Source organism: Lissotriton helveticus, chromosome 10, assembly GCF_964261635.1.
Source record: "Lissotriton helveticus chromosome 10, aLisHel1.1, whole genome shotgun sequence".
In the NCBI taxonomy this organism is placed as follows: Eukaryota; Metazoa; Chordata; class Amphibia; order Caudata; family Salamandridae; genus Lissotriton; species Lissotriton helveticus.
This window is the reverse complement of record NC_136071.1, coordinates 74002726-74027242: the sequence shown is the minus strand read 5'-3', so window position 1 is coordinate 74027242 and position 24517 is coordinate 74002726.

Genomic DNA, 24517 nt, shown 5'->3' with positions numbered 1-24517 from the left:
TTATGCACATCCACCCTGGAATATACAGAGTCAGGCTGTCTTGATTTTCTTTGAGATATCACCTTACCGACCCTGCCCGAAGGGGACAGGGCAAGAATGGAGGGCGAATTGACGGTGGAAGAGATTACTGCGGCTGCCCGAGCTCTACAATCGGGAAAGGCAGCAGGGCCAAACGGCCTCCCCCTGGAGCAGTATAAATGTATACTCGATGCAATAGGGCCACACCTCCTTACAATGCTACAAGAAGCTAAACAGACAGGGGTTTTCCACAAGATCAGCAGACCGCAGTGATAGTGGTGATACCTAAGGAAGGTAAGCCTTCTATGGGGACCAGGGGTGTACACCTCCGTACTATATGAGGGGATGAAACCCCGGAGGCTACCGGCACATACACAAACGGTGGTCAAAATCTGGTAGGAGGCTACAAAATATTTAAGCTTTAAAGGCAGACTGGCCGCAATGACTCCCTTATGGGCCAGCAACCTACCAGAGGAAGTGAGCAGGTTGAAGGGTTTCAATAAATGGGAACGTCTAGGCATAGGAAAACTGGGAGACATCTGGAGAAACCAGGCATATGTGACATTTAAGGTACTCCAACAAGAGTATGAAATGGGTCCTGGGGAGTGGTTGCGATATCTGCAGCTAGGCCATACGTTACGAAGATACATAGGTGAGGGTGAGGACCTAGTAGAGGCATCCCCCCTGGAGGATAGACCCCTGACACATCCCCTGGAGGGTAAGGCAATATCCCTGATATATAAAAAACTGGTGAATAAAGCCCGGACCGTTTGAGACCATTAAGATTAGCATGGGAGGGTGACATGGGCACGCTTGAGGACGAAGAGAGGCTGCAATAAACTCTCACTTACGTCTGATCCAGTTGAAGATCTTGCATAGAACATGTTGCTCCCGGGGGCTTTTACGTTGTCTCGGTAGAACAGAGATATCCCTGTGTCGCAGGAGCTGTGGACAGGAAGGTACATTTTACCATCTCATCTGGGAATGCCCAAAGACACAGAAGTACTGGGGAGAAATTATGGCGTTCATGGAACAGGTTACTGGATTAGAGATTCAACAGACACCACAGTGGTACCTGTTAATGATTACCAGGAAGGAGAACTGGCCTAGGTACACCAAAATATGGCTAGCACTAGCGGCGGTAATGGCAAAACGTAATATAGCCAGGTGTTGGGGAGCCCATTCACTCCTAAAAGTAACAGATTGGCAAACTGATATGGACTGGTGCTGGTTAGCAGAACAAACAATATATCAAAGCAGATGATGCTCAAAGAAATGGGGGAACATATGGGGACAGTGGCCGGCATACCGAGGGCTGTAGAGGGGAGTTCAGCAAGGATGGTATCCTCTTTACGTGTGGAATGTAATTCATATTAACTGGTCAAATATACCTGTACCAACTGTATCACTGATGTACTGCTTTTTGTGAAATTAGCAACAAAAAGATTAACCACTTCCGTGCTCATGACAGCTCCACGCCGTCATGAGTCACGGGCGGCGTGTGCTCATGACGGCATGGAGCCATCATGCAACTGCCGCTCCGCCCATGCTCCGCCTACGCGGCACTAATTCCCCGCCTGTGCGGGCGAATTAGTGAGTGGGCAGGGTCATGATGTCTCCTCGCCATCATGAGCACACACCGCCCGTGACTCATGACGGCGTGGAGCCGTCATAAGTAAGGGAGCACCACGCCCACCCCCTAGCCCCGCCCACGCTGCGTCCGAATTCACGCTGCGGCAAAAAGGTTAATCAAAAAACAAAAACAATACGAGAACAGGGTTCAGGAGAATATAGGAACAGGTGTGGATCATTTGTGATTTCTGATGTGAAGCAGCTTGGCCCTGTTCCTTCAGCAACTAATACAAGATGGGTTAGAGCTGTAATGCAGGAGGCAGGTACTGATCTGACTGTGTTTAAGGCACATTCCATGAGAGTTGCTATGGCCACTAAGGCTTAATCTGCAAGAAGCAGATTGGAAGAAATTATGAAGGCAGCTGATTAGTCAAATGCAGGAGTTTTTCACAAGCGTCATGTTATGCCTGAGGAGCATTTTTCAGGCTTTGCTTTGAAAGTCTTTGAACATGCATAATGCTAACCTCCTGTCTTGCCGTACGATGCTGATTGTCAAAGCTAGGCTGAAATGAGGATTGTGATTTCCTTGTGAAGACAAGGATGCTAGCATTATTCATCGTACCTTCCCTATTTGAAGTTGGACGGGAGCGTTTTATGTTTATTTTATGCTGAAATCTATGTATAGTATAACTGTATTTGTTGTAGAATCTCATACGAGACTCATTAAGTGGATTTCCTACCAGACAACATGCACAAACCTATAAAAAGAGGCATATGAGGGAATCCCATCAGAGCAATAGTGAGACAATGGTAACTAACAAGCCACTCAGTAGCAGCTGGTGTTGTGGAAGAGTGGTGGTACGGGGGGAAAGGAGTGTAGGGGGGGTCGCAGGACGACAAAATATTTTTTTATATTCATTTTTAAAAAACATACCTGCAGCCGGCCGTGCAGCGGTCTTCTGCTCCACTCCTCGCAGGCACAGACTCCAGGGTGGCCAATCATGACGCTGGTCTCATGTCATGAGAGCAGCACCAGGATTGGCCTGAGCGCTCTGAATTTGCACTCCCAGTGAGACTGGGAGCCTGTGCCTGCTGTCTCCAACCCGGCAACGCAGCTCGGGTTGGAGACAGCTTCAGTGCGCATTACGGTTTTCACTGACAACAGTGTCCACCACTCCTCTTGCAGCCTGTCATTCGCCAGGGCCTCTCCCCAAAGTCATGGCAGGAAAGGAAAAATAAAACGATAATAAAATGTGTTTATTATTTCATTTTTCTTTCCTGCCGATCTGAGGCCGCAGGCAGGGGTGGGGCGACGATCCTCCGCCATTGCAGAGGAGCTGCCACTGAAGCCACTTTGGTTCTATCCAAAATGCAGGGTTGGTGTGGCAATGCAGCCTTACAAGCAGCACTTAATACATATGAGAGGTTTACATGGAAAAGAGTTAAGTATGGCGCACTACACGTATGACAGTTCACCTCATCACAAACATAACTACGGTCCTTCTTGAAGATCTTGGTGATACAGGCTTAGGCCATAGGCAACCCCCGCCCTCCCCCACCCTCCCCCATCACACCCTCCCCACCACAAATTCACACACATAGCGGCCCAGTACGATGTCGGGCGGATTGCCCTCCGCCAGGCTGGCGGAAGCCATCGCCGGCCTGGCGGAGGCAATCCGCCGGACATCCACTCCCGAATGCCCCCCGCCATATTAGTATGGCGGGGGGACCGTGGCGGACGGAAAGACCGTCTGCCGCTTTTCCGCCCCGGTTGCCCTGCGGCCGGGGCGGAAAAGCATTAATATGGTGGCGGTGTCTCATAGACACCGCCAGCCATATTAGTATGGGCCATATCGGATGCCTTTCCGTGGCGGCGATGCCGCCACGGAAAGGCATGCGGTCTTCACTTTGGGGGCCCGCAGGAGGGGTGGGGGTGCACACGGGGTGGTACCTGTGGTACCCCCCTGCATTTGCATATACAATGCGGTAGGCACCGCGCGGTGCCTGCCGCATTATGTATGCAAATGCATACATGCATTTATGGCATTGTACGGGCGGTGCAGAGAGCACCGCCCGCCACAATGTTATAAATGCAGGATGCAGCCGCCTAATACCACCCATGGGACCCCCGCCCTTATGGCGGGCGGTCCCGAGTCCCGATAGGATGGCGGGCGGTCATCCTAATGACCCCCATAGACTATGGAAATGTACATCATATGTATGTCAACGGTTGTCGCTCGGAGGTCATGAAACCAGAGTAACCCACTCTTCTAAAAAGTTATTTCTAATATTTTACAGGAGAACAATATGAAAATGAAATCAAAATCTCCAATAATGCATAAGTTGCGGCCATTGCATAGACGTTTTAACGTTTGATGTTCAGTAATTGGCAAATTAAGTTAATAAGGGTGGAAGGCTTCCTGATGTAAGCTTTTAAGTGCTTTTCACCATCAGCCACTCCCCAGACCATGTCTGCAATGGTACATGTTGGCTTTAGCTTTGCAAATGGCATGGATGTGGCGACAAGAAATTACAACATAAACAAAAATATTTATGTCATCTTTAATTCAGAAAAAGGACAACATTGTTGGCATCACTTACAGGCGGCAAAGAATAAAAAAAGACCAAACATAAACAGGACAATGTGAACGGTGCGGGGTGGCTTTGGGGCATTGGTCCCAAAAAGGGCCCTACACTTGGAACTTGTGCTTCAAATGTTTTGTAGGTTTTAGAAGATTTCCTGGTCCATTTATTAATTATGACTCAGCAAACTTGGCCAATACAACATCACCAGATGGCATTTGGGATTCCTCCCAAGTAAAAACAAGCCCCCCAGTCTGCCATGGCAGACTGGTAGGGCAGTCCTGTACTGCTAGCCTAACTTTTCCATTTCATCCAAAGCATCCTAGGAGCATCTTCACCATCCTTCATTCCTTTGCCTCAGGACCACTCCATAAGAACACAATTCAGCGTGGATAAAGTACCTGGAATTGCTGGAGGACTGCTCCTTTTCGGAATATAACTGTTCTTGAGGACCTTGCGGGTCCCCCAGACTAGGGGCCAGATGTAGGTAATTCCGATTTACCTACTCTTAAATACCGAATCATACCGATTCGGTATTTAAGAGTAGGTAAATTGGAAGTAGGCAGATGTAGGTAATTTTTATTTTACAATTACCGATTCTGTAAGATTCGGTATTTACCGATTCGGTAAATACCGAATCGGTATTCCCCATTGATTCCTATGGGCCTTGAGGCCCATAGGAATCAATGGGAAATACCGAATCGGTATTTACCGAATCGGTAAATACCGAATCCTGGCAGGGGCAACGGGGTGTCACTTTGACACCCTGTAGCATCCCAATTGCAGGCTTGTGTGCCATGTGGCACACATACATGCCCTAAGGGCATGTCTGTGTGTCACATGGCATAGGTGTACATGCACAGATGTGCATGTACACTGGAATTCGGTATTTTACCACCCAATAGGATTGGGGGGTAAATTAAGAATTCCTAAGGGCCTGTGGCACTGCAAACTGTGCCACCTACATATGGATTTACAGAATCGGTATATTTACTGATTCGGAAAAATACCGAAGCGGTAAATTTACCGAATCGGTAAATATACCGATTCTGTAAATTCCGAGCCACCTACATGTCAAAAGCCAAATACCGGTCGGTAACGGCCGAAATCGTCCGTTTCCGACCGGTATTTGGACACCTACATCTGGCCCCATGTCCCTACTGGAGTTGGTCACCCGAAGTATACTTCTACACCCCATTTCATCACATTTACTCTTGCATACTCATTGATTCAACATAAATTGATGACTCTAACAATACAGCTCATTGCATTTCATGCTTGTTTCACTTCTCTAGCAGCAATTTAAAGCAATCTTATTGATCTTACAAACAAACAAGAACAAAAAACAAAGAAAAAGTGAACTATTATAACATAACTGCTAAACCCCGTTCTACATCTGCCTGTTCAAACACATTCCATTGCACCCAGTCTGTACCAAGCACTACATCATTTGGCGGAAAACGGAACAGAAGTCCAGAAAGTTGTAGGTCAGATTCACTGGACTGGAACGATTTATTTGGCCTGCTCTAGAACCACAATAATAATCTTTGAATTTGGTCTGGGATGCCTTTTATTTCTTCCATTCAGTGCTTAATTTGAGCTGGTGGTTCCCTTTGCTCGTCACTGGCTCACAATTCTCAACACTGCCACTACTGATAGTTCCCTACAGGGTGGTGCTCATGTCTAATTTTGAGATGAGCAAACCAACAGTGTTTAATAATTCAATATACATTTAAAATGAATAATTCCTGTAACTCACACCTTTCTTATGGCTTTGGCTGGCCTGGCTTAGTCTGAATGGGAAACATCCTTTACGACGCAACTTTCACTACGCAGTACCTTTACAACGCAGGTTTTACAGCAAAAGTCATTACAACGAATTGCGCTGGGGGGCGCTGCAGGATAGGGAATAGTTTAATTTACTATCCAAAACCTTCCCTACTATCCACGGGGACTGGAGTTGGAATAGTAAATTAAACTATTCCACTATCCAGCGCCCCCCCCACGCAAGTCGTTGTAACGACTTGCGTTGTAAAACCTGCGTCTGAATTGTCACACTTGTAGGAGTGCAATAGTTAGTAGTTGTGTTCGGACTGTCATTGGCAGCGCTGGAGGAGTTAATATGGTGAAAGCTTCAGTGGCTCCCTGAGAAGGGCCCTGGCACTTACTTTTTTTTTTTTTTTTTACAAATCAAGCACTTCTTCCATTATGCCCATATCTGTGACCCAAGGGATTCATTCCCTCTCCGGCTTTCCCTGCAGGGAGTCTTTGGACAACCATGATGACCATTTATCAAAGTTTGAGTCACCTACAGGGTACACTTGTCACCATGCTCTTTTGTCTATGTGATCTCAAGAGCTGACATTTTGGTGCCACAGTCATGCCGGCATGGCCACTCTGGGCTTCCGTCCCCAGACTTAGGGGTCGATTATGATGGCGGTGAATCCGCATCCTCCGGGCCGGTGGAAGCCACCGTCGGCCCGGAGGATGCGGATTCACCGCCGCGGTCCTTTAAAACACCCACCACCAGATTATGATGGCGGTGGGATCAGCGGCGGACGGCAGGTCCGTCCGCCGCTGATCCGCGGGGTGTGGACCACAATATGGTGGCGGTGTCTGCAAGACACCGCCAGCCATATTATGATGTGTGCGGAGACATGCTTTTCCGCGGTGGATATTCCGCCATGGAAAAGCATGTGGACCTTTGCTTCTGGGGGCCCCTTGCGGGCCTCCAGGGTGTTGGGGGGTGCACATGGGGGGTACCTATGGTACCCCCCTGCATGTGCATGCACAAAGCAGCAGGCACCGCGTGGTGCCTGCCGCTTTGTGCATGCACATGCAAAGCATGCATTTTTAACTTTGCGGCGGGTGCTGCTTTCAGCAGCAACCGCCGCAATGTTAAATATACAGGATGTGACCGCCAGGGTGGCGGTCACATCCTAATTGCGGTCACATCCTAATTCCTATGGAGGGAACACCGCTGCCCCTGCGGACGGTCCCTCCACCTCGGGGGTGGCAGACGGACGCAGGTCCGTCTGCCATCCTAATCGACACCATGGTTTCTGCGTCTCCTCTCAGGTGCCATTTTGAAAATTGCACAGTCGTTGGAGGAGCAGCAAATGATTCAAGTGGAGCAGTGATTATGCTAGTAGCCTAAAACCTTCTTACAGCCCTACACCCTCGAGCCTTAGAGCAGGGGTTGTAAAATTCTATAAGCGGAAGATTATAGGACTAAAGCGTTCTAAGCCTCGGCTGCCTTGAGGGAGTGGTTCTACCCACAGTCCTTCACTGAAAGTATCAAGCAGCTACACATAGTCAAAATGGGAGTTCTTGAACTCTTCACATATACTTCATAGTGAGTGCAGGCAGGGTTCTAGCCCCAGTGCCTCTGACATGTGTTAGACTGGACATCTTCTCCAAAGCAGGCTTAAGTCTACTCCAGAGTGGAATAGTGGAGAAAGAGCAGAATTGTCTCGTGGATAAGCACCTTTCAGGGGCAGTAGATGCCTCCATTCCTCTGTCCTCAGACCCATCTCCTATTGCCATGAAACAGGTTGGAGATCCTCTCTAGGCTTTTCTCTCACTGATACATACTTTGCCTAGCCACCAGGAGACCTGAATCTGCTTTATAGCAAAAAGCAAAGTGGTGCATCCAGACAATGCGGGTTCGTGGGAGTCAGATAAGAATTGCACAGATTTAGAGCCAGTAGAGGCTTATGCAGATGAGTGCATAGAAGACGGGGACCCACAGACTCAAGACTCAAACAGCTTGGGGACAGGCGAGAACAAGACAGGCATTAGCAGCTTCCTCCAAATATCCAACATTGTAAGAGACAGCTGGACAAGAGTGCAGCCAAATGGGCTTTCTTGGAAACATTTTCTTCAGAGGACCTGGTGCATCCAAGATCTTGGTGCAGGACTCTCTCCCCTAAAGTGACACTTTACATGCAGTCCCAATTCAGGAAAGCACTTAATCATGAAGGAAGGACGGAGCTATGAGCAGAAGGCCCTCAGCCGTCCTTTCTTGGCAAAGCTGCAGCTATCCCAGAGGTAGATCCCAAGATATCAACGTACATGGGCAAGTTTTCCATGGACTGAAAAAAGAGTATTGACAGGGAATAATGAGGCTGTCAAGACAAGCTTATCAACCTGACCAGATTGTTTATAAATCTATGAGAGTTCAAGTCCTGGCTAAAACATTGTCACTTCAAGATGGAGGAATTTCACCTCCTGAGAGATATTCTATGAAAGATGCTCACTTTTCATCCCAATTTTGGTACCCCACTGCAGGTTCCTGTAGCTCCGGGTGGCTAATCAATACTTATGAGTTCACAGCCTTCCATTTCAGCCTCTCATATGCTCTGTGATGCTTCACCAATCTAATGATGCCAGCGACAGAATTTCTGAGAGCCAAAGGGGATCATATAATTGTCTACCTAGATGGTATTTTGCTGTTTGATATTTCACAACCAATTATTTCTCACTCTACATTTGCTGATGACAATCAATCTACTACAAGATCTGGGATTCTGATCAGTGTTCTAAAGTTGAAGTGGAACTCTACTCAGCAACTACTTTTTTGTGCTTTCAGATCAATTCAGTGAAATCTTCTCTTTCCCTTCTGGCCTCAAAGATTTATTCAATAAAGGGGGAGCTTCAGAGGTTGATACTAAGAACTTAGACATCCCTGAGACAGCTGAGAGGATTGTGGGATTACTCTCTGCCATTATTCAGCCATATTACAGAGCTCTGAAGAGGTTGGAGATAGTGCATCTCAGCAAAAGCATCTCTTACAGAGATAAAGTTCCCCTTTTTGGAGTACTTGAAGCAACAGGTGAGATGGTGACTGGACCACATGGAAGTGTGGAATGGCTGGGCAATTTTCAGCTCTCTCCCAGCCTTGTTGATAGGATCGTGTGTCAGCAGAAGATGCTGGGGTGCCAGATGAGGATCCCTGTCCTGAAAATGTGTGTCAACTGCTTGGATCTCCTAGCAGGTTATTTTGAGTCTGACAAAGAACAGGTCAAAATGTTGGTCCTCCTGAAAATGGACAACATTTGGATCGGATACATAAGCAAGTTTAGTGGAGTAAGATTAAACCTGTTGGCCAAACTGGCAAAAGATGGGAAACAGCCTTTACAACGCGGGAAGAGCCATGCATGCTGTTTCCCCTCAAGCTCAACCACACATGCCTTAACCACACATATGCCATAACCACGCATTTGCGTGGTTAAGGTAGTGCGCGGTCTTGATGCTGGGATAGGCGGGCCCAGGAACAGGAAGGATCAGGAGAGGACGTGGGGAGGTATGTGGGGCTAGGGCCGGGTTTTTGTAGGGTGGGAGGTAGTGCTTATGAGTTGGGGTAGTTTTAGGGCTTGGGGAGGTCGGTCATTTTTAGGGCTTGGAGTTCGGGGTAGTGTTTAGAGCTTAGGGGGGTCGTGTCATGTTTAGAGCTCGGGGTAAGCATGGTGTTTAGGGCTCAGGAGGTGTCAAGTAGTGTTTACGGCTCAGGGGGGTTGGGGTAGTGTTTAGGGATTGGGGGTCTGGGTAGTGTTTAAGGCTCAGGGTAGCGGGTGGTGTTTAGGGCGCAAGCAACGTAGTTTTTAAGGCTCAGGGGGGTCGGGTAGTTTTTAGTGTGGGCCGGTTGTGGTGTAATTTTTATTACATATCCCTTTACCAGTCATGCCTTTAAAACAAAATTGCGAGGTAAAGGCATGCGTTGTTAAGACACATTCGTTGTTGGGGCTGCCTAGTAGAGGCACACGTGGTTTAGCCATGTGTGCCTCAGTCATACAATCAGCAGTGATTTCTGCCATTACTGACTTAGCTTAAAGATCATTATTGTATTAGTCACAAGATCTCAGTCAAGGCAGAACATTTACCAGGCAAAACCAATCTGGTGGGGGATTAGAATGACAGGCTCCTAGTATACCACATATGGGGCGTGGTCACGTCCCAAGCAAATGCACAGCTCATTGTGCCTGTTAAGGCCTACATATTTCTGTATCAAACTATTAATGTTCACTCCATGTCACCCTTATCTCATTTTTATCAACTTCATTTTGATATCCAACTTTTCAAACATTAGGGCGAGTCCACGCGTTGAGTGTATGTAGCTTATTTTCAAGGAGGAGGACGATGGGTGAGGTACCATCAGAGCGAAGGGTAATACACTGTTTGCACACTGCCAGGGTGATACAGAGGATGTAGATCATACAAGTACCAAACGTTTAAACCTGGAGCTCGTTTGTTTAATAATAATTAAGAGAAAAGAAGCGCAGGGTAAGTGGGTTTGAAGGAGGAACATGAAGGTATGGCTCACAGTTAAAAGGTATCTTTTTATGAATTTTTTGCAATTCGGTGTATGCTAAACACGTGTAGATATGATTTTTTCCTTGATAGCATAGAACAGAGTATTAATATATAGGGAAAGGTGATGACAATTACTAATGCTTGTGTAAATTGTAGTTGGTAATGGCGTTCTCTCATGATCTTTCACAGCGATCCCTGAAGAAGGGCGTTGAGCCCGAAATGCATTGGGTCATTTTTTATAGAATAAAATGCTGCCTGAAAAGAACCTAAGCCTCAGTCATGTTCTTATGGAAGGTCTGGACAGACACAGTTGGAACAATAGAAACTTGAAAATAAGCTACATACACTCAACGTGTGGACTCGCCCTAATGTTTGAAAAGTTGGATATCAAAATGAAGTTGATAAAAATGAGATAAGGGTAACATGGAGTGAACATTAATAGTTTGATACAGAAATATGTAGGCCTTAACAGGCACAATGAGCTTTGCATTTGCTTGGGATGTGACCACGCCCCATATGTGTGATACTAGTACCTCAGTGCCACGGGGCATGGCTCTATTAGCAATCTGCACGCAACTGTGTACATATCGAAGAGACAAGATTAAGATTGATTTAAAAACAAGGACAAAGAAGGTGTGCTTCCTGTTTTCCTTATAGAAGGCTCCTAGTATACAGCAGTGACTGGATGCTGACAAAAAACGTTGTCTTCAGTTTGATGACTCCATAGGGTCTGCGCTGTCTGGAGCTGGTTGTCTCGCATCTGAATAGACAGCTGCAGAGGTTCTTCAGTGGAAGGCCAGATCCAGCAGTGAAGGTGGCAGATGCCTTTCTTCATGACTGGTCAGGGCTTTTCATTATGCTTACCAACTCTTCATTATAGATCAATGAGACAGCCCAATTTCAAAGTCAGGGACGTGGGTTCTGGTTACAACTGTATGTAGGTCGCAAGTGTGGTTTCGGATTCTATTGGCACTCTCATGTGACTGCCCAGTTCTCCTGCTGGACGCTTATGACCTGTTGACAGACCCTTAATGTCGCCACTGCCCTATCTTTTTTATTTTTATTTTATTTTTAGTTTTATATAGTGCAAATTTGACCCGAAGGTATCTGGTATCAGAGCGCATTACACGAGCACCAGTTGAGTTACATGAGGACACATTTATTTAAAAAAAACATTTTTTATTTATTTTGTTAGGCACGAGGAGATTAAGTGATTTGCCCAGAATCATAGGATGTTGCGCGTTCTAGAGGAGGGATTGTGCTGGGTTTCCTCAAGGATTTCCCAGGCAGATAGCAGGTGTAAAGATGTTTGGAAAAAAGCTGTTGCATACATCATATCCACATGGACAGACAAGACAGCCCCCACAAATGCTGCAGCTCATCATGAAGACACTGGTATAGCTGGAATCTGGAACAGGATTTCAGTCCCACTCATGTTGATATCATTTACATCATAGAGTTCCATTCGCAGGTGGTGGAGGTTGAAATGGCACACAGGTTGTTGAAAACTTACTTCAGCTTTGCACATCACTTTGGGACAACGCCCTTTGGTATTTAAGCTCTTCAGAGGCATTAGATTTATATTGCCATCTCAACTAAGATCCAATGAACTTTGTTTGTTTTGTGGTGATGGGATTCCTTCAGGTTTTTCCAGCCAATGCGGATCCTTCCAGGAAGTAGAAGTTGTCAATTCTTCTCAAACCAAGCCCTCACCCTTTGTCTCCTTGTGCAATCTCTCTCTTTCCATCATTCCTGTACCCATGGAGTGGACCGATCACATCACCATCAGTACTTCCCTGTCCCTGAAGACAGCACATGTCCCCAGGGTTCTTAGAGGTTGCTGGATGCATGCCAGGCAGGTTTCCTGGATCAGGGGCACTGGAGTAGGAGACTGGCCAGTAAGGCTGGGGCCAAGTCAGTGGTTGTCTTCTTCTCCATTGCTGCACAGCTTTTCAGTTCTTCTTCTTTGTAGGTCATCGAATCTGAGGAACAATGTTTAGGGAAGCCCTTTAATACTACATTTAAGGGCGTTACTGAGGTCGTCGGGCAGTAGTCAATGGCTACTGTCCCCTAGAGTGACTACACCCTTTGAGTGCCGCCTCCCTTTGGGGAGAGGGGCACATCCCTATTCCTATTGGTCCCAATTCTCCAAACCAAGATGGAGAATCTTCAAGAGAGGGGTTTACCTCACCTCCTGGTGACCCTATGAGTGTGCCGGGTGGAGGTGGACTCTCCTACTCTGCTTTCTAATTTTCCCACCTGTCCTGCCACCAAAAAGTGGGGTTAGAACAGGGGGGGGGCGGGCATCTGTACTAGCTGGAGATGCCCAAATAGCATAACATAAGGGGATAGCCTTTGAGGCTCACCGCCAAGTGTTGCTGTTCCTGCTAGGGGGAGGAGAGAAGCATCTCCACCCAGAGCAGGCTTTGTTCCTGACCTTCGAGAGCACAAAGGCTTACCCCATGAGATCAGAAGTCTGTCTGGTGGTGGCTGACTGGCAGAGACCGGTCAGCCAATACACTAGAGGTTGTTTGTTTTTCAGGGGGCATCTCTAAGATGCCCTCTGAGCGCATTTTATAATAAATCCATCACTGACATCAGTGTGGGTTTATTATGCTGAGAAGTTTGATACCAAACTTTTCAGTCTTCAGTAAAGCCATCCTGGAGCTGTGTATTTGTGTTGACAAACTCCCAGCCCATTTACTCAAATGGCTGCACTGCACTTACAATGTCTGTGAATGGCACAGACACTGTAGGGGCATATTGCTTGTGCAGCTATGCCCTCACCTGTGGTTTGGTGCACCCTGCCATAGGGCTTTAAGGCCTGCTAGAGGGGTGACTTATGCATGCCACAGGCAATGTTGGGGGGCATGGCACACAGGGATGTGTGCCATGTTGACTTTTCAGCTTGGTCTGCAACAAAACATGCAGCCTGCTTGGCAGTGTGTGGGTGTTAAGGTGAGGGGTCTCTGAGTGTAGCATAATACATGCTGTGGCCCTCAGAAGCCCTCTCTGGTCCCAAGGCCCTTAATAAAGTGGGGTACCATTTACAAGGGACTTACATGTGGCCCAGAGGTGTGCCAATTGTGGAAACAGAGGTACAGCTTTGGGAAGGAACACAGGCCTGGGAACCTGATTGGCAGGGACCCAGGGCACACTCAGTCAAGTTAGTATTAGTTATCAGCCAAAACGTTAGGGGGTAGCCATGTAAAAAGGGGCACTTTCCTACACTTATGCTATGTATGAAAGTCAAAGCATAGGGTAATACACTTTTAGCATGTTAACACAGAATGTTAATTACCTTGCAGTGCTACAAGAGTCAAGTAAAAGCCAGAACCCATCTTCCACAGGGAGTACATAGTGAAAAAGCTGGAAGTAGTAATTCAAGTGTAAAAGGAAGTGTTAGTGAACATATTGCTAAGGTATATCCATTCACTGTTACAGTGAAGAACAGAAGCTTCTTGGCAAGCTATTAGGATAGCTCTTTGCCTTTAGCTATCCACTGCATCCTGCAGACATCACTGAAAACCAGACGTGATTAACCACAATGATTGCGTTCATTGTCTCTGTTTCCTCTCTTATCCCATTCCCCTTTCCCTGCTTTTACCACCAGCCCTCACATTCTTGCTACATTTGGTCATTGGTGGAGGTGGTGAGAATCAGAAGCCTGTTTTACTCCCGTGCATCACTGCTGGTGCACTCTGAGCACTAGGTTAGTGCATACTGACAGATTTCTTCTGAAAAGCTTGTCAAAGCCGCCTTATCCATATGGACCTCCCACATGTGTCTGAAGGGTGCTGATGTTCTTTACGTAGGGAATCACATGTCTGCCTGGAAGAATTCCAGAAGACCAGTTGTTTCTTGGCATTGCTCATGGATATGCGAGCTAAGGCATGGGCTTCATTCTAAGAAAGTGTAATCTGGATCTGAAGAGCCAGTTGTAAAGATCTGAGGCCATATACCCGTGATATGACTTCATGATATGACCTGAAGCCCAGGCCCCAGTGCCAGTGTTCTTGCACTAAAACTGATACATGGGAATTTATAACCCCATCTGACAAGGACTGTAATCCCCTTGTAAGTCCCTAGTAAGTTTGGACATCAAGTATTCGTAACAAGATTCGTCTTAATTAGCGATGTAATTACTTTCTTCCCGACAGAGCCATTGTAGCTTTACCTATACTTATCCAGGTTCTGAGGGACACAGAGCTCCCCCATTGTATCTATACAATGTCATTGCAGACTGCAGCAGCAGTGCAAACTGCTGGAATTCGATTTTGGCCTCACCATGTGTGAAAGGTCAATGTACTATTTTTAATATATGCCATTCACCACTAAGGAAGGCCTCCTACTCCCTAGTGGCACCTGCTTCAGCACCAAGGGCAGCCAGGACAACTCTGCACCAGTGCTTCCCGAGCCAGGTAAAACTGAATTGACTGTTGTGGCTTGGTCTGGGAGGGACCCGCATCACTTTAACATCACTTTAACATCCAATGTCTTCCACTCATCTCGACCTGCAAGTGATCGATTGTCATTAGTGTCATTTCCCATTGACCACAATTATAAAGCTTCAACGTATTGCAATGCACTGATTTCTTTTTCTTCTAAAATACATAATTCCGGTGATACTGATCCAATTATGCTCGTTTTTTGGGTTCAAAATATGTTATTGATTTATAATAAGGCAATAGATCAAACAAAAAGAGCACTCATGAAGTACATTACATTTGCAATATTACATTATGATAACATTGTATCTCCTCCATGAGAATTGCAGTATAATAGGAACTAACATTTAAAAATAAAAGGGTGGATCAATACCTATTAGTAACAAGTATGACATAACAGAGCCACATAGTAAAATCTAACAAACTGTACTTAATATATAATACAAAACAATTAATAATATAATGCCATATAATTATCAATTGGTTTCCAAAACGATTGGTAAGTGGACGTCTTATGAACAACACCCAACATAGTCAAATGAGCTCCCTGTCTGGCAAAAATTACCCATGATCACCATGCATGTACTGATAATAATGAAGGACCTGCCCAATTGGCAGTAATTGATTTTAGAGCATCAGATATTAAGAAGTCAAAGATCTTGTTATTTGAATCTGACAGTTTTGTTGAGAGTAATATCGATTTACAAATCAATATATTATATGAATGTTTATCTGATAAATTATTTTTTATAATAACATCCCAAACCTCATTCCAAAACTTAAACACAATATTACATTCGAAAAGCATATGTTTTAGTGAACCTGGAGTCAAATTACAGTGCCAACAATTGGGGGAATTTAGTAGTTTTACCTTAAACATTTTTAACGCAGTCCATAAACAATTAAATAATATGAAAGAATGAGTTAGATATAAGGACACTGGTAACTATCCAGAGACATGTTTCACCCATATTTTCCTCCATAAGTCTTGAAAAAAGAAAGATTGAGTTCATTATTCCAAAAAGAAGAGATAAAATGAATGTTGTTCTTGTCAAAATTATTCATCTTTTTATAATATATTGACACAGCATGAGATGAAGAAGCTATTGCTTGAATATACATTTCTAAATTAGATACATTTTCCATTGGAAAATTGCTAGGAAATGAACCAAGGATAGAATTACATAAAAATCTATATTTAGGAATATCCGAAGGGGGCAGGAGAAACCTTTGTTGCAGCTCTTCTAAAGATAAAAAAGTTATATTATGATATAAATCTTTTAAGTAAAAGATACCCGCATTTATCCAAGATTGCCAAAATAGTGTGCTTCGATTAAGCTTTATAATAGGACTAAACCATAATAAGGATATATTTAAGGTGTGAGAAATAGGTGTTTGAAAGAGAGAATCTAAATCCTGTAGTATTATTTTGTAGATTTCAATATTGCAGATCTTCATAATAAAGAATTAGAAGCAGACATAGTAAGTAAAATAAGTAACGGAAACAGTAATATCAAACTTTTTTCAATGAGAAGCTGTGAGGGTGTATTAACAAAATCTGTGCTGGTGAACCAAAATGCGCTTTGTTTTAAAATAAATGCTTCATGATAATTTTACAAATATGGCAAACCAACATTACATTTCGCAATTTTCAATTTTCTGTAGCTTATACGAGGCGCTTTATTATTCCAGATCAATTTAAATATTAGCACATCTAAACATTTATAGAATTTAAGTGGAAGTTAGGTTATTGGGGGGCAATAACCATTTTAATAGAATCAACTTTCCCCCCCAAGACAAGTGTCAAACAGACCACTTATGAATTTTATCTTTGATAGTATTAAGTATATACTCACAATTCAATGTAATCGATTGTTTAATGGTATGAGAGCATAGGATACCAAGATATTTACCTTTTCTTTTTGCCTTATTATTTCATTGTTTGGAAGCAGTGCAAATTTAAGGGGGAATATCTGTCTTATTTGTGTTTAAAGTATAACCTGAAATTTTAGAGTATGGGTGAAACATATTTAATAGGGGTGGAATAGAGGAATCCGGATTACTAATATATAATAATACATCATCAGCATAAGCTGAAGTTTTTATAGTAACTTCATTAATAGTAATACCTTTTATTTCTGTGGAGTGTCTAATGGCAATGAGTAAAGTTTCAATGGCAAGGAGAAAAAATAAAGGTAGCAAGGGACAACCTTGATGGGTGCCTCTAAAAAGCAAAAATGTATTCGAGAGTTGACCATTAATGAAAAGTCTAGCAGATAGGCCAGAATGAAGAGCTGAAATCATACGAATAAAGGAATTGCCAAAATGAAAAGCAGATAAAGTACTAAATAGATACTGCCAATGTACTTTGTCAAACGTTTTTTCAGCTCTAATGGAAGGACACTAGCGGGAAGGGGTAAAGATGACACAGCTTCAATTGCATCAAATAATAATCTAGTATTATTCACAGAATGTCTATTTTTCATGAAACCAGTTTGATCAATGTGAACAATAGTGTCAAGCACAGAAGTCAATCTGGTTACAAGAATGTTTGCATAAAGTTTACAATCTTGATTAATTAAGGAAATAGGGTGGTAATTTAATACAATAGTTGGATCTTTATTAGGTTTTGGAAGAACTATCATCAAAGCTTCAGAAAAGGATCCTGAAGTGGATCCTGATATACTAAAGTTAGTAAATAATTTAAGTAAATGAGGCATCAGATAAGGAGAAAATTCTTTATAAAATTCAGCTAGTATCCAATCCGGTCCAGGTGATTTACCCGGATTAAGAGATTTAATAGCAGAATGAAGTTGTTCTAATGAAATCGGTACATCCAATTTTTCCCTCCCTGATTGGGAACTTTTAGGTAGGCCACAGGATTGCAAAACATTATCAATACTAAACTTATCTGTTTCCATTATGAGCAGAGAATGTTGTTCTAAAAACGTGCAAAGATCCTCAGGACGTTGAAAAGATTTTGAGATACCATCCTTCCAAATTCTCATAACAGAAGGTTCAAAATGCCATATTTAAAACCACAGCTTCGTAGTGGAGGTCCACGTTCAGTGAATTCTCTGCAAATTTTAACAGTTTCCTTGCCGATGTCTTGATGTATAAAAAAAGAAATTTCCATTAACCATCAAGGTTGGGATTTCTCTAACCGCTTTCCGGATCATTACCACATGATGGTGACGCAAGACTTTAAAAATCACCTGACGGGGTTTAACATTGCTTGGGTTATGATCAGAGGGAATTCTATGTGTCCTATCAATTTTGAGTCTTTCTGAGAATTTTAACTGTAAAAGACCAGGTATCAAGGATTCCAAATATTGCCTACAGTCATTGCCTTCAACACCTTCCAGCTAATTAAAGATGTGCAAATGATACTGCCTATTACGGTTTTCTAATTCAAGTAAGAAAGCATTAATTGGCTCAATTTTTGAATTGAGGGGCAACATACTGTCCTGTTTTACCTTTTTATCCTGGATTTATATTGCATTGTCTGAGAATTTCATTGAAAGGGCAGCCATATCCTTGCGAGTATTTTTTATTTAAAAAACAATGTTATCTGTATTACAGCGTACTGCTTGCAACTCTTCCAATAACGAGAAAATAAAATAATACAAAATATCACCAGAGCAGGCAACTGTGCAGCAGCTAGAACCAGCTGTTGGTGTGGTTTAGGCCTCAGCCATGGCCTTTCCTTAATATGTCTACGACCTCCTGACAGGAAGCTCCAGCAGCAACTCACAGGTCAGCTCGATGCAAGGACACAGCACGACAGAACACCCTCAAACAATGGAGTCAGAGCCCCAAAAACAAACTTTTCAGAAGCACAGGCCACCAAGAGGAATAACTGACACTACAACACTGGTAAGACAAGCCTACAAGCAGCTAAAAAATCGTCGATGATGCGGGCGTTATGGGAGAATTATCGGGATGGTGGCCATCTTGGAAAGCGCACCCGCGCTGCTTTCAATTTTGCTCATTTTGTATACAAATTTTCTTTAATTTTATAATCTGGTGTCAAATTTCTATTGAGTTATGACCATTACTTATCATCCATGCTGGTACTCTGAAATGTTTAAAATGTGTTCCTCTAGTAAAGCCTGGCTGCTCTTTGCCACTCTACCAGGACTGAGATAAGGATTTATTATTGTGAATCCAAGGACCATCTTTGGGGTCTGTGTGAGTATTGCATGGTGAAGCCAACCAGCATCACCACATAATACTCCACCATCCTTCACCCTGATTATAATTTGTGCTTTTGTGTTTTTTCTTATTTTTTTTCTTTTTGCATTTTTAGTTAACTTGGAACTTTCACATTCTTTGTTTAAATGTATAGTTTCCTGTGTAGTTGTTGCTGCTTTGCATATGGCTGGGTCTAAACTGGGGTGGCATGGTGAGCAAAAGAACCACCGGCTTCTTTATTTAACTTGTAGAAAACAGGGAGCTCTTCAAGGGCCATCGGAGACAGAAGGGGGCAACTCAGCGATGCCTTCAAGCATTTTCATGCAATAGGTCTCGCATTTGCAAGAGTTTAAGCTATTGGCATTTTAAATGGAAATGCCTTGTATTTATGTTTTAAAAACCAAAACATAAATAAAAGGCATTGTCATTTAAAGAGGCAATAGCTCAAACTCGCATAAATGCAAGACATATTGCATTGCAGATGCTTGTCATGAGCACCAGTTAAGGAAACATTCATTTTTCATAGGGCAAAGGAGATTAAGTGATTTGTCCGGAATAACAGGATGTTGAGCCTACACTGAGACATGGACCTGGTTCAGCTCCAAAGTCTACAGCTCTGGCCTTTATGGCACATCCTCTCCCCACTTGTAGGGTTTGTGTTAGTTCTGTAGGAGCAATGGTCCGGTGGTAGCTGCCTCCTGGCGAGAGCGTCAGCACTTATTTTTTCACAAATGAACCACTGGTCTGGATTTATTTTTATTTTATTTTTATTTATGCGATTTTATATAGCGCAAACTTTACCCGAAGGTGTCAGAGCGCTTTACATAAGAACCAGTTGAGAAACATAAGGACTTTATATTACATGCGTTACATAAAGGATACAAACAGAAAAAAATTGCAAATGTACAAGATGTAAAATCACATAAGGAGGAGCTACAAATGGATATACTCTAAGAGTCACATAGGAATTGTAGATAGTACAAAGGTCTACTGTATATACTAGTGATTAGAGTTATCTATATATACATAGGGAAGGGATATGACTGGATATACTCTAAGAGTCACATAGGAAAGGTAGGTAGTACCAAGGTCAACCGCATATACTCGTGATTAGAGTTATCTCTATATACATAGGGAAGGGATACACATGGATATACTCTAAGAGTCACATAGGAATGGTAGAGAGCACAATGGTCTACTGCATATACTAGTGATTAGAGTTATCTCTATATACATAGGGAAGGGATATACATGGATATACTCTAAGAGTCACAAAGGAATGGTGGAGAGCACAGCGGTCTACTGCATATACTAGTGATTAGAGTTATCTCTGTATACATAGGGAAGGGATACACATGGATATACTCTAGGAGTCACATAGGAATGGTAGAGAACACAATGGTCTACTGCATATACTAGTGATTAGTTATCTCTATATACATAGGGAAGGGATACACATGGATATACTCTAAGAGTCACAAAGGAATGGTGGAGAGCACAGCGGTCTACTGCATATACTAGTGATTAGAGTTATCTCTATATACATAGGGAAGGGATATGACTGGATATACTCTAAGAGTCACATAGGAATAGTAGGGTACAAAGGTCTACTGCATATACTAGTGATTAGAGTTATCTCTATATACATAGGGAAGGGATATGAATGGATATACTCTAAGAGTCACCTAGGAATGGTAGATGGTACAAAGGTCTACTGCCTTTACTAGTGATTAGAGTTATCCCTATATACATAAATATACAAACATAGTAGATTTCCTCAGGCAGAGTTCCATTAAGTGGGGTAGGAGGGGGGAAGTAGTCACAACACCAAGGGAGGGTGGGAGGGATTCGAGGGTATGGAGAAAAGGCAAAACAGAGAGGGGAAGAAACATTTGAGGATCCTCAAGGGGGAAAAGAGGGAAAAGGGTAAAAAGACGAGGGAATGGACAAGATGACGGGTCGGGACCAGGGAAACAACTGCAGAGAACAGCCGCAAAATGGTCAAATGATTCTCCAAGTCTTATAGGAGTGCCCTGTCCGGCCTAATGCCTGCTTGTAAGGGTGCTTGTAGAGGTTCAGCAACCAGCCGCTGGCAAAGTCACAAATTAAAATTTAGGGTGATCCGCAACCAGACAGTTCGGGGGCAGTCGCTATGCTCACCGGTGTTTGCAACCAAAAATTCCAATTTTAGGGCCAGCTACACAAGTTAGGGCATTGATATTATGCCCATGCACCTCCAACCCAATTCCGGCGCTAGAACACGCTCTCTATTCCGGAGTGTGGTGCTACAAATATCCCTTCTGTAGCCTGGAGAGCAGGGTGGACACGGAGCTTCAGTTCCAGGCGCATTTGAGGGCAATTTTGGCCGCCATGTTAAAGTCAGGCATTTAAGGATGTAAAGCGCCGCAGACTCCACCGCCTCCAGGGACCCCGAGCGCGCTTCGCGGGGCTCACCTCTTGGATCCTCAAGGTTCAGGAGTGTCAGTAGCAGCGATGTTTCTCAGAGGGGTCGGGCTGTCTCATCACGGGCGGGCTCCGGCCGCCATCTTGTTCTTCGCTGGATTGTTGAGGTCAGGCAATGAGGATGCACAGCGGCGCAGAATCCACTGCCTCCAGAAAACCCGAGCACGCTTTGCGGGGCTCACCGCTGCGTTCCTCAAGGTGCCGGTGTGTTCATAGCGTGTGTGGAGGCCACGCTGTTCAGAGGGGTCGAGCCGTCTCTCGTCGAAGGTGGACTCCGGCCGACATCTTAGCCCTCGCTGGATTTTCTTCCCGGAGAAGTCGCAAAAGAGTAAGGCCAGTGCAGACTCTCCCGAGAGAGCAAAATACATTCCACCGGAGCCTCACAACATCCGACGCTGGTAGGTTCTTTTACCGACGATTCTGCCTCGAGGGGGCCGCCGAAAATCAATGGATCAGAAATCAATGTTCATATGACTACCTAACACTGTCCCAAGTGCCATATTAGTATTACATTTTGCACGATTCTGGTGGCTTTTGACTATAAGCTACCTCCCTATAAGTTGCATTTTCACCCTGAGGTGCTGGCCCCTCCCCCTTCCTGTTAACCGCGCTCTGTAGTCGTGGCTGAGCTCCTGTGTGTGACCCATTCCCTCCAGGGCTCTGGCGGGAGTAGGCGCAGTGCAGAGGGTTCACAACGTTCTCACTGGTTCAGTGAACCAAGCAGTGAAATGTTACTGTTCCTTTTGCAGCTGGTCACGTCGGGCTCGCCGCGTGCAGCCGTCTCGTGCTGTCTGGTGCAGTCTAAGCCCGTAATGGGGCCCTTGTTGTCAGGCCATTCTCTGCAGCCTGTCACGCCCTCATTCCCAGGGCCCGAGTTAAGTGCAAGCAAAGATCTGTGGCCTACGGAAATGCGTGACTGCATTTCAGTGCAGTGATGCGGCCCACCACACTGAAATGCGATAGAGTCACCCCTGATGCGTTACAATTGCTGACGGAGTGGTCCGAGCTGTGTAGCAGACACCAGAGGCCTTCCTCGGGACAGGGTTTAAGCCAAGGGGAGCTACTGGAAGAGAGACGCACACTTTGAGCATGTTATGCACCAAAATATTTGTGAAGTGGTGATAACAATGCATTTACTGCAGATAAAATTGTGCATTTATTATTTCGTGCATGTGTGAATCCCGTCACGTTTCAAATGACGGGCTTTTACATAACACCCTAATGCATTCTGGGAGTTGTTGGTTGGCTTGCTTTTTGATAAGTGGTTATTTAAACAGAGGAATTTTGATCGAAACTTTGACTTTTTGTAATACCTTACATTTAGATTGTGCTCTCTGTAATTAGATTACTTGTATTCTATGCTTTTAGATCAATTGAACATATTGGACTAAAGTATCAGGTTATAACGGTTCGTCAGCCTACTGGAATATAACGCCCTGAAGCCATTTGTATTTTTTTCTGGGCGCTAGATAGAATTGAGCGCGAGAGATCTCCTGCTGAGTGGAATCCTCTCTCCCTGGCGTTTGCTGCTGGGTGTTAAGTGTCGAATGCTTGTTCTTGCTGGCTCCGGGCACGGCGCTGGACGGATGCCAGGGCATGCCGCTGGCACGCCCGGGCCGTGGCCTGCAGAACGCCCATTCTTTAAATAATGACAGCGACACGAACAGCATGTGTAGCTGCTAAGAGCGCTCAAGTGGTTAAAGCACCTGCTGCGGCGATCTGTCCACAGAGGGCCACGGAGTCAAATACCGGACAGGGCCACCCCTACTGATAACAGGGCAGTTCCCTTTATCTCAGTGCCTAGAGGAAGTGGCATTTTACGAAGCACTATATTCAAAGCACAAAAAGATGGCGCTAGCTCTGTAGTGTAGGCCCACTTGGTGAGCGGAGTATTCCTAGTGCCTACAGCGCCTAATAGCAGGTTAGGCTGTTCATATTGCTCAGTGGGACGGGCACCTGCTGCAGAGGTAGGTTCACAAAGACTTAAGGTGACAGATTCGGTTCCAGGTTTCTAATGTAACCTGAGTGCCTTCGACTCGGTAGACTCTGGGGCCCGGTGCAGGGGAGATTACCGGAAAAGTCGGACATTTAACCCCCGAATTACATTTTATTTACTTATTTTTGTACTTTTAAGCTGGTCAGAAAGCACTGCAGCTGTACTCCTCAATGTGTACGAAAGGTTGTACCAAAAGCACAATAGTGCGTACATATAAAACATATAAATGGTATGTAAATACATATATAGAAATGTAGGACAAAACAGCACCGGTAAACTTTTTTCACTCCCCTGAAAAAGTCTTCCCAGACACCACCAATATTTTTTGGGGGTTGTTCCTTTCCGATCCGCAAACACATTTGCTCTCGCAATTAACAGGAGTAAGTGTATAATTGTGTACATGATGACGAGATAGCACTATATAAAAGTGCCTATGCAGTGGGTGGGTAGTGCTGGAACATGGTACCCAAAATGCACAATTTAGGGCTCAGTGTGAGCGTTTATATTATGAGCACAAGTTGTAATTGGCGTGCCCGATGCACCGTGCCATCCTCACGTGCGCAGCGGGGACAAGACGCCCCTGTCGCCGTGCCAGGTGAGAGATTCCCCTGCTGGTACAGAGGCTGGCATGACTCATCCGCCCTCCTGGGCCAACCCTGCACGTGAACAGGATCCGGCATCTGCCCCTCACCGTCCACCTTCGCCCGACGAGGGTGTGCTGAGAAATACGAGTGAGTGAATAAATACACTTGGATAGCGCCAACAGATGAAGGGATTTAAACAACCTTTAAAATATTCAATCAGCACGGACCGCAGGGAAGTTTCAGGATTTCTTGGGACCCTGTCATAGAATTGTTTGTTTTTTGTTTATTTTTCTTGGCAAGCAGGCTCTAGTTAAATATCATATGTTTGTGACGTGTACATTATTTGC